Source organism: Zingiber officinale, chromosome 2B (genome assembly GCF_018446385.1).
Source record: "Zingiber officinale cultivar Zhangliang chromosome 2B, Zo_v1.1, whole genome shotgun sequence".
Taxonomy (NCBI): Eukaryota; Viridiplantae; Streptophyta; class Magnoliopsida; order Zingiberales; family Zingiberaceae; genus Zingiber; species Zingiber officinale.
The window spans coordinates 49,128,167-49,140,330 of NC_055989.1; positions in this window are offsets into that span (position 1 = coordinate 49,128,167).

The following is a 12,164-nucleotide window of genomic DNA, read 5'->3' on the forward strand; positions in this document are numbered from 1 at the left end:
TTTTAAAATTAAGGGGTTCGTTTTTGGTAATAAACGTGACCGTTGTTTGTTGTTTTTTTTTAAAAGCAAAACGCCAAGCAAATGCCCCGTCACCGTCGGTTTTTTTTATTTTCCTTTTTATTATTATTTTTATTTTGTTGAACATAACTGCCAGTTAACAGTGAATTTGAGACGATCCAATCTTACATAAGTTTTCCATCCAATCTTAAATAACGTAACTCCATTCAAAAACTATGAGTGTTTTTTAATTAAATTGATTAGGTGAGTAATCGGTTAAATACAATTAATTCGTTTGATTTTTTTTATTTTATTTTTTTAAAAATGATTATTTTAATCTATTCTATGTGATCTTAATTTTTAAATTTAAAAATTAAATAAATTGATTAAATAGAATAAAATCATATGACTAATGATAATATAACAATCGAAATATAGGTAAGATTTGTCAACAGAGATAGTTTAATTCCTAACAAACAGAGCCTGTCATAGTTGTTTTAAAGTAGAGGTATAATCGAATCGAGCTGAATTGAACTCTTGGATGTTTGAGTTTGACTCATTTATAATCGAGCCGAGCTCGAGCTTTATTTAACGAATATATTCATGGTCCACGAGCTTATTCGAACTTTTATCGAACCTAAACGAGCTTAATAAATATAAATTATAAATTTAAATATTCATTAAAAATTAAATTATATATTTTTAAAAAATTATAATATTCTTATTAAAATTTATAATTTTATTATAATAAATAAATTTAATATATTTGTTTATGTTTTTCATAAGTAGAGTGTAAAATTTATAAATTCAATATCAAAATTATTAATTTTTTATTTAAAAGTTGATTCATGAGCTTAACGAATATGTTCATGAGCTAACGAGCTGAATATTGTGAATCTTGAGTTTGATTTGTTTATCTTAACGAGCCTTATTAAACGAGCTCAAACGAGCTTTTATCGAATTGAGTTTCGAATACCTCACGAGCGGCTTGGCTTATTTACACCCCTATTTAAAAACTTTGAGCGAGACTATTAATTAGCCTAATTTATCCTTCTATCAATCTAAATAATAATTATTTTAATTTATAAAATTTTATTTCAAAAAATCAGATAAGAAAATAAGAATTTTTGTTCTAGGATGGTTGTTTTTTTTTTATTTACGCATAAATTTCTATAATTCTAACCTAAAAATAAGAATGAAGTATTAATTCTAAAACTATAGATATAATTTTTTTTCATTCTTATACTATTAAATTATCCAAGAATAATAATTCTATTGGTAATCAATTTCATTTAGAATGTAAGAGGTACTTACAAAGAGCAATCATTTTAATTTTTAGCAAAAGGACACTAACAATGAAGAAAAATTTAACTCAAAAATACAAAGAGATAAGTAGATTAATGTAACACAAAATCCTGACACTAATATGGAAAATAATAAAGAAGTGCAGCCTAATTAGCTTACCTCTATAACTAGTATTTTCAACATCAACGAATCTAGAAGAACGAAGAGAACATCAGAAAGACCTGTTACAAATATATTTAGTTTGAGTTTGAACAACTTAAATAATTTATTCAACAGAGTAGTTAAGAATTAAAATCTTTTTATAAAAAAAGTGGCATTACTTATATAATTCATTTGATAAGAAAAATCAAAACCCAGTATAAATAAATTAAATTTTATGTATAGGAATCTTAGTAATAACATAAATTAAAAACACTACCAATTTTTAAAATTTTAAATTAACTAAGGCATCATGTGGTGAGCAAAAAAACTTTCTATGAAGAATGAACTACTTGGTTACTCAGTACAGAAAGTAAAATAAATTTTGATTTATAAAAACTTAAAATATTAGTTTCTCAGAATTAACACAAACCTTTCAGTTTGTTAGATGTCTCCTCGTTTTTTTTTAAACCTGTCATTTATTGGAAAAAGAAACACCATATTAGAAGGGAGCAAACCTGACCTTCTAGTATGATTTATTACAAAATCTCATTGATCTTCGATAAGCTCTAAAGAAATGCAAACCAACTCTATAAACTTTACAAATCCAAAATTTAAATATCCCTTCCTCGTCTATATACAAAATAAAAAATTTGCACATAGGAACCAACAAAAGAGCAACCTTGCAGCACCAACCTCTCTAGCAAACTAAAGCCAACAATTTCTACCTTCAAAAAAGCATATTACTAATGCAGCATAAGAAACTCCCACTATAGCAAACCATAAAAAATTATAGTGCAGAACCGCCATTCACCACCAGCCATTCACTGCACCAAAATCCAGCATCAAACATTGGCACATAAAATTTCAAACAAATCTAGACACCACGAAACCTCATGCAAGATTCCTTCAACAAGTAGCTTCCACAAACCCAACATCCACTTATCAGCAAATGAAACTAGCCACCAACAGTCACAACAACGAACCCAGAGCATACCATGAGATCAGATTTCTATATTCCACAAAACTTGCTTTACCAATCACCAATTGATGACCCTTAGAGAACCATTCTCAAAGAAAATCAAACCACACGATTGCCCCTCAGCATAGCTCCAAAATTGCACAGCAAAGAAATCCCACCAGCAACCATCGTCTCCCATGTTCAAGGAAAAAAACCATTCCACAAATGCTTCATCGTATGAATTCCACCCCTGTAGAAATAACTTCACACCACCAACAAAGCCAAATATACCAAAATCGACACCAATATCTAAGGATGCAAAAGATAAAGCCCATGAACCCTGAATGAAACTCCACACTTTTGCCTTTTTCAAATTTGCTCGAAAGCTCCAAAGCCACCTTAAAATTTGAGAACATCCTCTCTAGTATTTAAAATCAAGAATCCTGCAATCAGCATCTCCTAGCAACCACTCACTCCATAACACCAAATTCTGCCAAAACCCCCAACCCAACATTTAACTTCGAAACCAAATAACCCAAAGCATAATTAATCCTTCACAGCCTTCAAAGATCTCCATAACACATGAAATTGTGCAAAACCTTTGAACTCTACATTTTCACAGAAATAACTCCATAATACTATATCTGTTGGTGCAATCGACCTAAGTTTGATCGGTACAATCATGGTTTTGATGTGTATATCAAAGAGTTTAAGTTAGACTTTCATATTGGTTTGATATGTGTGTTTAAGTCATGCTGAACTTGGTGAAACACACATGAAGAGCTTGGTGCGGCCAAGTTTGGGAAGCTCATCCTATGGCTCGGATCCTTGAGTCGGTGAATGATGGTGGAAGATATCTGAGGGACCGCCGGACGAGGAACAACGGAGTGAAGCTGAGGAAAGCAGACTTAAGGCAACGCGAAGGGTGCATGGATAGGAGCCGCAGGCTCGGGTGCATCTGAGAGATGAAGGACGAGGAAGAGGGTTTCAAAGGTGACTCTGGAAAGGATGAGTGTGAGTGAATGTAAGGTACCAGTCGACTGATATTTGGATCAGTCAACTGATCCAAATTCACAAAGAGCATAGAATGCTTTTGTGCTTGTCGGCTGCGAAGACCAGTCGACTGGTGTTGGCATCAATCGACTGGTATATGGCCGTTGGCAGAAAATGAGTTCTGCAAAGAGCCGTTAGTTGTGTCTAACAACTACATTAGTCGATTGGTGCATGGACCAGTCAACTGATGTCGGGTTGAGTTGATTTATTGATCAACTCTCTCCACTTATAAAAGAGGAGCTTTGGGACAAGAAGGAGATTACTCATGCTTGTTGAATAACTCATAAATCTTTGCCCAAAGCTTCCAAGTCTTCTCTTCCTCTCCAAACCTAAATTTCATCTTATAAAGAGGAAAAGACCATTGTGAGAGGTTTGCTCCACCGACAAGGAGAAAGCTCTAGCCGGAGATTGTCAAGGACTAATCCACCGAAGGATTAAGGGTTCGCCCACCTCAAGGACAAGTCGTGGAGTAGGAGCAAGCAATCTCCGAACCACATAAAGGAATCGTGTTACATTTGTGTTATTTACTTATTGCTTTCATTGTTTTAGTTTCATTTCCGCTTGCACAAACTAACCTTGTAGAGAAGAAATCAAATTGGGGGTGACCTAGCTATTCAACCCCCTTCTAGCTAGCCACCGATCTCCTACAAGTGGTATCAGAGCGAGGACGCCCTTCAATGAACCAATCACTGAGAAGAGCAACATCAACACATGGCCGACTTAAACATTCACCCACCAAAATTCGAAGGAGATTTCTCTTGGTGGAAGAAGAGAATGGAGGTATTTTTTAAAATCGATTTTGATATTATGCTAACTATGGAAAATGGTTTTAAAATGCCTAGGGATCACAACAATGAGATACTCGAGAAAATAAGGTAGAACAAGAAGCAAAGGGAAGAACATTTAGCAAATAATACATCATCTACTAAATGTCCTTCCCCAACAAGAAGTAATAAGGGTTGGAAACTACTCAAGCGCCAAAGAATTATGGGAAAAGCTAGTGGAGCTTCATGAAAGGACATCGGAAGCGAAATTAGCAAGAAGAGACCTCTTTCGAACTCAACTCATCAATATCAAGCTTGAAAAAGGAGAAAAGGTATCAATTTTATATTCTAGAAAAGGAAATTTTAAATGGACTAACAAGTGTAGGTGAGACACTTACAAACTGAGAAATCATAATGAAAGCCATCAATACTTTCCCAAGAACCTCGATATGGAGCTCAATTATAGACTCGTTCTACATTTCAAAGGATCTAGAGAAATCTTCTCTAGATGAATTTTTCTCAACAATAGAGCTCCATGAGACTCGGATTGAAGGACTAGATAGAGAAGCTCATAGATCAAGAGGAGTAGCCCTTGTCGAAAACAAAGGAAAAGGGAGGAAGAAGAAATCTCTATCTCCACCATCTTTCGACTCTGAAGAATCAAGCACCTCAATGGATAGCGATCAAGAGGCGTATATGGTAAGAAAAATGAGAAGAGCATTTAAAAAATTTTCATTTAACAAATCTTATGTAGGAAAAGTTCAAGAAGCAAAAGTAGGAAAAGGAAGATCATTTGCTATAATTGTCAAGGAGAAGGACACATAAGAGATGAATTGCCCCTCTTGAAGAAGAAAGAAGAAAATAAGAAGGAAGAGAAGAAGAAGACAAAAGAAAAGGGAAAGAAGGTTAAAAACCTAAAGGCTACATGGGATAATCCATCATCATCGGAGGAAGAAAAACACCATGTCTCCCACTTTGCATTAATGGGAGTTGATGGCATAGCCTCCACCTAATCCGAAAAAGAAGAAGGAAGGAGCTCAAGAGAAGATGAAGAAGGGAGCTCAAGTGAAGGGGGAGGGCAAACATCGGATTCGAACATCTCGATAAGTGAGATATACAATCTTCCACCTCATGTTTTAATTAAAATTATTTCAAGTACAAATGATGATTTGTTTAAGGCAAAAAGGAAAAATAAGTCTTTTAAACATGATATTAACATGCTTGAAGAAAAATTAGAATCCATGATTATTAAGGATAATGATATGCATGTTTCTTCTTTTAGTTTAAATGATTCATGTTTTGAAGAAAAAAAATAGGAAATTAAGGGAAAAGGTAGAATATCTTACCAAGGCCATTGAGAAATTTGAAATTGGCTCTAGAACCCTAAACATGATCATTGGGAGCCAAAGAGAAAGTTTTAACAAAAAGGGATTAGGATACGATGAACCCAAAAATGAGAAAGTCTACCATTGTTTACTTGCTAGGGGCAATCCAAGACAAAGATTATAGATAGGAAATGGATCCCCAAGGAGTATTTGGTTAATCCAATTAGAAAGAACTTCTATTGGGTACCAAAATCAATCCTCAAGGATTAGAGGATTTTGGGTCAAGTCAACCATGATAGTCATAATTCCAATTTTTTTTATATGGTTGACTTGAGACCTTAAGGAAGAGCACTTAGCCTTGAATATAACCTCATGAAGGCTAAGTAGAGGTTACCTTCATTTCATCTCACAATGAATTGCATTCTATTTCTAAACATAAATGTGAGATGATAGGATGATACTAATAATTCACTTATGCTTATGATATTTTGATGAATTATGAAATATATAAATTTCTTTAGTAATCATATGCCAACTATGGGGAAAATAAATATTTAATTAATGGACATCTTGCCCATAGATCATATTTGGACATTTCAAATATTTTGAAAACAATTCTATGTTTTATTTACAGTGAATAGTTATTTTGAAACATATGTATTCAAAACTTAGATTTAATTTGATACAAACTTGCATGTTTTTGAGATTTGGTCAAAATTTCAAAAATACTTTGAATTTTCAAGAAAATATATTTTTCCTACTTAAAGGACATTTCAAGAAATATGTTATCTAAATTTCATGATTTTTCAAATTTTTTGAAATTTTTTATGCCTTTCTGAAGTTGGCTTTAAAAGGCTGAAATTCAGATTCTTTGTACTAGTTGACTACAAGTTATCATCACTGGTAGCTGTTTTTTACACTTTCAGAAATTAATTTTTGATAAAATTTGGTCAGATTTGATGCCATAGAATGTATGATTGTTAGGTACAATCTTTTTGATGATGTTAAATGGGGAGAAATGGATAAGTTTAAGTTAGGAACCTTTAGTTCCATACTTTTGTGCAAAACTTGAAAATTAAGGTTGAGAGCATTTGTTAAGGGGGAGCTTGGGTTTTATGCTTCATGTTTACATAATGCTTGTAATTTTCAAAGTTATTATTTGTGCCTAACTTAAACATATTGCCACACATCAAAAAAGGGAAGATTATTGGTGCAATTGATCTAAGTTTGATTGGTACGATCATGATTTTGATGTGTGTCTCAAAGAGTTTAAGTTAAGCTTTCATATTGGTTTGATATGTGCGTTTGAGTCATGTAGGACTTGGTGAAACACACATGAGTTGCCTGGTGCAGCCAAGTTTGGGAAGCTCATCCTAGGGCTCGGATCCTTGAGTCGGTGAAGGATGGTGGAAGATATCCGAGGGACCGCTGGATGAGGAGCAACGGAGTGAAGCTGAGGGAAGCAGACTTCAAGACAACGCGAAGGGTGCATGGATAGGAATCGCGGGCTCGGGTGCATTTGAGGGACGAAGGTCGAGGAAGAGGGCTTTAAAGGCGACTCCGGAAAGGATGAGTATAAGTGAATGTAAGGTACCAGTCGACTGGTACTTGGACCAGTTGACTGGTACAAATTCATGAAGAGCACAAAATGCTTCTGTGCTTATCGGCTGTAAAGACTAGTTGACTAGTGTTGGCACCAGTCGACTGGTATATGACCGTTGCCAGAAAATGAGTTCCGCAGAGAGCCGTTGGCTGTGTCTAACGACTATATCAGTTGACTGGTGCATGGACCAGTCGACTGATGTTGGGTTGAGTTGATTTGTTGATTAACTATTTCCACTTATAAAAGAGGAGCTTTGGGACATGAAGGAGGTTACTCATGCTTGTTGAATAACTCCTAAGTATTTGCCCAAAGCTTCTAAGTCTTCTTTTCCTCTCCAGACCGAAGTTTTTGTTGGTTGCTACTCAGAAAGCCTAGAGGTTCCACTGCACAAAAATTTTGTACAAAGGTCTGAACCTTTTCCTAGCTACCATGTGTTCTTTTAAATTAAATTTTGGATCGCCTGCGGAACTTAACACGTTTGATCCAAAACTTAATTTATTTGTTCTTTTAGGTTTTGACTTGGATCTCCTGCGGAATTTAACACGTTCGACCCAAATCACCTTAAGTTATTAATTCCATTAAATATTAATTTCCATAATCGGTTCCCAGTACTGACGTGGCGAGGCACATGACCTTTTTGGATATGGGAGCAACCACCACCGACTAGACAAAACCTTTTATAGAAATCTAATATTTAATTTCCTAAAATAACTTTAGGTTAACCGAAAAGAACAATCAAATCACAAGGAAAAATAAAACAAAAGAACACAACTTCGAAAAATATATTCGAAATACTAGAACGTAAGCCTATTGTATTTGGTATTATTTCCATAAATAACTAGTATGATACGGAAAAGGAAAAACTACTAGTTATACCTTCTAGAAAGACCTCTTGATCTTCTACCGTATTCCTCTTCTAACCTCGGACGTTGTGTGGGCAACGATCTTCCGAGATGAGAAACCACCAACCACCTTCTTCTCCTCCCTAGCTAGGTTCGGCCAAAACAAAAGAGCTTCACCAAGGAAGAAGAAAAACACCAACCAAGCTCCAAGGGATGCAAGCTTTCTCTCATTCTTCTTCTTCTTTTCCAAGTAGTATCCGACCACCACAAGAACTCCAAGCAAGAGGGATGTTTCGGCCACCACAAAGAGGAAGAGAGGGAGAAGATGTTGGCCGGCCACACCAAGGAATAGGAGAGGGAGAATAATAGAGGTTGTCACCCATGAAGGCATCCCTACCCCTTCTTTTATATTCCTTGGCTTTAGCAAATAAGGAAATTTATTTATAATAAAATTTCCTTAACTTTCTTTGACAATAATTAATTAAGAAAAATTTAATAAAATTTCTTAATCAACTAATCATGGCCGGCCACCTCAAATAGAAAAATTAGGAGAGTTTCAATCAACAATTAAAACTTCCTTATTTGTCTTTGGAAATTTTAAAAAATAAAATTTCCTTTTAAAATCCCTTCATGGTTGATAAAAAGAAATTTCTATAATTTTAATTTTCTACATGTGAATAATTTTCAAATAGAAAAAATAAAATATCTTTCCAATCTACAAATAAGGAAAGAGATCTAATCTCTTTCTTTTAATATTTTGTAGATCTTTTTAAAGAGAGATATTTTAATTTTAATTCTCTGTAATAAATTATATCTTCCACATAATAAAAACAAAAATAAAAATTCTTTTTTAATTTAATGTGGCCGGCCCCCTCTAGCTTGGGTTCAAGCTAGGGCCGACCACCCTAAACCATGCTTAGGTCGGCCCTAGCTTGGTTCCCAAGCTAGCTTGGCCGGCCCCTTTAGGTGGGTATAGAAGGTGGGTATAGTACTCTATAAATAAGAGGCTACGATAGAGACCGAGAGGAGGAATTGGTTTTGGTCTCCCGATAAAATTAAGCATCCCGTGTTCGCCCCGAACACACAACTTAATTTTATCAATAATAATTCATTCCACTAGAGAACTATTATTGAACTACCGCACCAATCCCAAATTATATTTTTGGGCTCCTTCTTATTATGAGTGTATCAATCTCCCTGTGTTTAAGATGTCGAATGTCCACTAATTAAGTGAGTTACTGACAACTCATTTAATTAATATCTTAGTCCAAGAGTAGTACCACTCAACCTTATCGTCATGTCGGACTAAGTCCACCTGCAGGGTTTAACATGACAATCCTTATGAGCTCCTCTTGGGAACATTCTCAACCTAGATTACTAGGACACAGTTTCCTTCTATAATCAACAACACACACTATAAGTGATATCATTTCCCAACTTATCGGGCTTATTGATTCATCGAACTAAATCTCACCCATTGATAAATTAAAGAAATAAATATCAAATATATGTGCTTGTTATTATATTAGGATTAAGAGCACACACTTCCATAATAACTGAGGTCTTTGTTCCTTTATAAAATCAGTATAAAAGAAACGACCTCTAATGATCCTACTCAATACACTCTTAGTGTACTAGTGTAATTATATAGTTAAGATAAACTAACACCTAATTACACTACGACCTTCCAATGGTTTGTTCCTTTCCATCATGGTCATGAGCTACTGTTTATAATTTATAAGGTACTGATAACATGATCTTCTGTGTGTGACACCACACACCATGTTATCTACATTTGACCAATGTGATTCTTATTTCTAAATGTTTATACCAAAAGCTAGGCTTTTAGTATACATCCTAACAGTTTTATCTTGTAAAGAGGAAGAGACCATTGTGAGAGGTTTGCTCCACCGAGAAGGAGAAAGCTCTAGCCGGAGATTGCCAGGGACTAATCCACCGAAGGATTAAGGGTTCGTCTACCTCAAGGACAAGTCGTAGAGTAGGAGCAAACAATCTTCGAACCACGTAAAGGAATCGTGTTAGCATTTATGTTCTTTAATTATTGCTTTCATTATTTTAGTTTCATTTCCACTTGCGCAAACTAACCTTGTAGATGTAGGACCGTTGGGCCGGCTAGATGGGTTGGAAAATAACCTGTTAATTAAAAACAAACAACCCTTCCTCGAACGATTAAGCTAACACTTGTAAAATGAATTAAGCAGATAAATAAAAGCATAAAAGTTAAGACGAGGCACCAGATGTTTACTTGGTTACAACCGATGTGGTTGTTAATCCAAGGAAGATTAAGCTCAAAAACTCCTTCAGGCGGAGAAGCCTCTTACAGCGTTTAGACACAGAAAACAGAAGCTTAACTACAACTAAAGCATACAAGTGTTTGGAAATAGAATGATCGTGATAGTTGAAAAGCTTCTGGACCAAGGCTATATTTATAGCCTTGGTCGGGGCGCCTGGATGGGTTCCGGGCGCCCTGGGGGGGATAAAATTTATCCCCCAACGGTTGGATCGAGTCAAAGCTCGATCCTGTGAAAAAGTCCCTTCCGGGCGCCCCGGATGGTTCCGGGCGCCCCGGGCTGGTCCGGGCGCCCTGGGCTGGTCCCGCTCCCCTGACAGTTCCGGGTGGCCCGGTGCTTAGTCAGCTCCAGTTGACTTTCGTCCGGGTCATCTGGCTCACCCGAACCCATCTTCCGGTCTTCTCGAGCGTGCTTCCCTCCGGCTTCTCGTCCCTCGGAATTACCGCGTGTCCCTTCTCGTCCACCAGCGTACTCATCCGCAGACTTCGTCCCTCGGTCGCACCCCGTGCCGACCTTCGCGCTAGCTGCGTCTCTTGCTCTCCGAGCAATCTTCCGCTCCGTCTTTCGTACCTCGGAACTACCGCGTGCACTTCCTTCTCGTCCGCCGGTGTACTCTTCCGCAGCACCTCGTCCCTCGGACGCACAGCGTGCCGTCCTTCTCGCTAGCTGCGTCTTCCGCTCGAATACCTGTGCTCCTAAGCTCCTGCACACTTAGACACAAGGTTAGAAACAACGCAGGACCTAACTTAACTTGTTGATTACACCAAAATAACCTTGGGGTTCCATCAGTAGAGAAGAAATCAAATTAGGGGTAACCTAGCTATTCAACCCCCCATCTAGCCGGCCACTAATCTCCTACAATATCCTCTATTGAACTTATCAACACAATAAATCCCAAAGAAAACATGTATAAACACCATAGCCTTATCATGGTCACCGAATTGTCGTAACCAATCAAGCTCACAAAGAGTTCTATGTCCAAGGACAAATCACCAAACCAAAACTAAACCACCCAAAATAATGAATTCCAGCCAGCAAATCAGATTGTGCCAGAAAATCCAAAGGAAATGCAAATCTCCAGCTCTCTATCTAAGACATTATAAACCTTCTTCTTCGCTTCCTCCTCACTAAATCATAAGAAAAAATGAGAGTGAATGCTAAAATACATACACCTATAAAAAACACAGAGGCAACTCATTTAAAGTGTCTTCGTGATGCACTTTTAAAGGCAAAATCATCAATAATATCATCATATTCAATTTTTACTAAACTATTCTTTTCAATGCATAAAATTGCTAATCCATTTAGCTTATCTTGAGTCATTGTGGTCCATAAATAAGATTTTATTAATTTTAATTTTGAAAAACTTCTTTCGGCAGATGCCACTGTCACAGGTATTATCAATAATATCCTATAAGCAATCATCACATTTGGAAACATATCCATTGTTTTTTAAAAACTCTAATATTTGAATGGCAGACCATTTATTTATTTCATAAGATTCACTTGGTAACATTACTTGCAAAACTTGTAGTTTTGAAAACATATATTTTGCATCAATATCAGAATTGCCACCATTTTTTAAAGTATTTTTAAGATTCACACAAGAATTCATCAATTCATCATTATCCATTGAAACTAATTTTGCAACATTATACAAGAACCCAAATATAGATTCAAAATATTGCAACTATTCAAACCTATTTTTCAATTGTCCAAGAGCAATATCAACCACTAAGATAAAATAATCTATTCGAAAAGACTCTTCTGGTGATTGATTTTCCCTTTCAGTATTAGCAATCTCATCAAAATGTCTCTTTCTACTAATTTTATATTTTGTAGGAAATACAGGTTCAATTTCCAT